Here is a 3,406-nt window from a genome sequence, read left to right on the forward strand (position 1 = left end):
ATCCCGCTCATACATGAAATTAATAGGTGCGAGTCTGTACCAATCATTGTTCAAGTCGTTCAACATCGAATCGTTTCCGAGTTCATATTGCCTATTGACAACTAGATAAAGCAGCGATATATATGCAAAAATGGAACAGTTTGTTTCCTTTGAATCCGGAATAAAAATTGATCTATATTTAAAATCGATTTCGTAACGTTTAAATATGCCGACCTATTTTCGTCCATTAAAAGTAAAAAAACATGCAAAACAAAAAGTAAAAAAATATTAATTCTGTTACTCTACAATGCAGTACAGTTATATCATAGTTTCATAGAAAGAAATACATTTTCTAATAAAGAAAAATTGTTTCTGCAAAACAATTATACAAACTATAATACCTGCAAAATTATTTTTTAAATATAAAAAGTATTTACTGTTTAAGTTTCGATTTTATCACTGAAATAAGTTAAATTGACAAATTATAAAATTATTATTAAAATTTTAAGTACAAGAGACCGTCACATACTTATATTATAACAATTGATTTGACTATATGTATATGTAACTATATATGTGACTATATATGTGACTTATATATAACAAAAATTAAATAAAAATTTACAAAAAACACGCATTCAGATTTTTGGATCTGATAGTTGCAACTGCACGGAAAGCTCGCTTAATTCTATTGTACAGACTGTGCATCGGAGAAGTACCAATTGACATGTATGAATCAAGATCTTCATTTATAATACGAGGAGTCTTTCACTGTTTTTGGTTGAAGTGGGTGAAAATGGTGAAATTGCTTTCTAGGTTCACACGATTGTGAAAGAGATGACTTCAATGATATTCGATATCAATGACATAGTAAGTAAGATCTTGAAAATAATTTAAATCTCTATATAAGTGAACATTAAAGTTGACGTTACAACTGGAGTAAATAATATTATAGCTTTATGTTTATTTATCTATATCAGTGGCTTATTATTTTATACAATTTTTTTCCAATTCCCAGCTGTATAAATTCCAAATTTTTTCAGGTATACATTAAGTCCGTTTAGTGGAGCAAGCAAGTTTCGGGGCCTTTTTATCAATTTAACAAGAATACATTTCTTCTCGATACTTACGTTAGTATATCGTTGCTAGCAACAACGGATATTACCCTAAACGATTGCGTGAACTTGCTAAATTAAAGAAACAGGTTCATAGCAATCAGCATAATTATGCTGCGAATTTTGATCTAAACTATTATGTAATAACTAAAACTCTCCGTACGGAAGACAAACGCAATTAAAGAGAGTCAAAGAAGAAATAGTTCAATAATTATAATAAAATGATTTAAACAATTTCTGAACACCACATCGATCAGCTTTAACAACAGAAAAATAAAAAAAACATCTAGAAGAATCTTAATTTAAAGAATATATCCAAAAAATTATAAAAATTTAGGTCATTATTTTTAAATATTTGCATTTTTTTAATGTTAAGTAAAAATTTTCTTATAAAACAAAATTATGAGAATTATTAATGCAATAAAGTAATTGGACTTTATGCTTCTCTTTCCTGTAGTTAGAATTTTTTTAATGAGACTTTTCTTTAACCCTCGTTATACATTATACGTGTTGAGAACAATAAGACCTACGTGAATATTTGTAATTCATAATCGGTTCGCAACATCAGCTATTTATCATTTGAAAAATGTGCTTGTGAAAAATGTGTTGAAAGAAGAAAAGAACTATATAGTGTTACGAACTATGACCGTTACAGATAAACATTGAGATAATTTTTGGAAGTTGTGGATTTATCTGTAGTTTTCATGGAATAACCGCTTAATTCCCGTTTAGTCTCGTTTAAAATCCCGTACGCGTGTATATTACATGTGTTTAAATTACAAAACTGTACATGACCTCATGTACGTCTGGCTGCCTGTTTTGAGAAATCTGTATGATAAAGTCAAGAGTTACCAGAAAGACAACGTATGTCTGACATGTGTCTTTCCTCCTCGCGGTTCGTTATAAAAGGTACAAATTCTTGTAGTGCAGTTGAAATGTTTTTAGTACTCGCTAATGCCTAACTGTTTCACGTGCGTGAATTTTCTGTTCGCATTAAACTCGCAAGTCCGACCTATATCTTTCTCTGCAGAAACATCATGAAACGCTTGCTCGTTTTCTTTTTCAGCGCCGTCATTGTGCTCGCCCATAACAATCTCACCGACGAACAATATAAAATCGTCGCACCAATTGGAAAAATTCGCGGTTCCATCATGATCTCCAGACTTGGTAAGAAAATTTATTCCTTCCGCAGTGTCAGATACGCCAAACGGCCGATCGGACAGCAACGTAAGTAAATCATCAGATATCGTAATTAGATAAATATTAAAAATGTTGTTGTTAATTTTGGATTAAAGTCGATCGGATTATACACATTTATATTATTTATATATCCACATTACATGCGCAGCCAATAAAATGATATTGCAATATCCTGCACAAGTCTTGCACAATTTCTTAAGAATGCAAAATGTGGAAAGACTCTTAATCTACGATCGTACGATATTACATAAAAATTGCTTCGTAAATGATCTATCCAGCAATTTTTTGACAAGATTAAGGTAGACGTCGAATCAGAATTTTGGCCAAATTTTTTATTTTTGTTTCTTCAATTTTATTTCCCCTAGGTAGCAATTCCAGCGGCGGATTGGAACGACGTTTTCGGTGCGACTAAAGAAGGACCCGCCTGCCCAGCACTCAAACAGAATGTAATGGAGAATTGTGTCCGTGTGAATGTTTACACAACGAAATTGAGGATATAATAGAACGTAACACTAACTTAAAAAAGTATGAATAAGTCACACATTGAAAAATTATCTTGATTCCAGTTGTCATCGGAGAACGATCCCATAAAAAGGCCCGTACTGGTATTCTCCAATCCCGGTGGTTTTTACTTATTCTCGGGCCAAAGCTGTAACTTCGGACCTTAATATTTACTGGATAAAGACATCGTTGCTTGTCATTATCAATTACCGTCTTGCGTTTCTAAGTAAAAAGTCTCACGTTTTATCACCTTTCCAATAATTCAAATAAGAGATTTTGCTTAAGCGGAATTCAAAGTTTAAAGAAAAATATTAATTTATAAAATTACTATGTTGGGATTTTATCGTTTGTATTTCAAAGAATTAGCGCAAGAACTTCGTTCTTTAAGAAAAAGAATGATATCGCATCTCTATTTGTGCTTATTATTATAGGCTTTATGAGCACCGACGATTCGAAGTTACCGGATAATTTGAGCTTGAAAGATCAGGTCGTGGCACTTCGATGACTCCAGAGGAACATAGCCGCCTTCGGCGGCGATCCCGATAGTGTTACTATAGAGTATAGTCGATTACGGCGTCGATGGATTGAGCGTGTTTTTGCACATGGTCTCG

At 32.4% G+C, this 3,406-nt stretch overlaps 1 long non-coding RNA gene across 2 annotated transcripts; it reads left to right on the forward strand.

Moving 5' to 3' along the window:
- Nucleotides 1-665: 665 nt before the first annotated feature.
- LOC105461363 lies at nt 666-3,353 on the forward strand. Of its 2 annotated transcripts, none has more exons than XR_975926.1 (6): nt 666-849; nt 1,023-1,109; nt 1,750-2,003; nt 2,161-2,321; nt 2,443-3,021; nt 3,227-3,353. It is a non-coding gene; the product is annotated as an uncharacterized LOC105461363 (long non-coding RNA). The 2 variants fall into 2 exon arrangements; XR_975927.1 differs by having other exon boundaries at nt 2,443-2,819.
- Nucleotides 3,354-3,406: the final 53 nt, after the last annotated feature.

The sequence above is a fragment of the Wasmannia auropunctata genome, unplaced genomic scaffold (genome assembly GCF_000956235.1).
Source record: "Wasmannia auropunctata unplaced genomic scaffold, wasmannia.A_1.0 LD291477.1, whole genome shotgun sequence".
Lineage (NCBI taxonomy): Eukaryota > Metazoa > Arthropoda > Insecta > Hymenoptera > Formicidae > Wasmannia > Wasmannia auropunctata.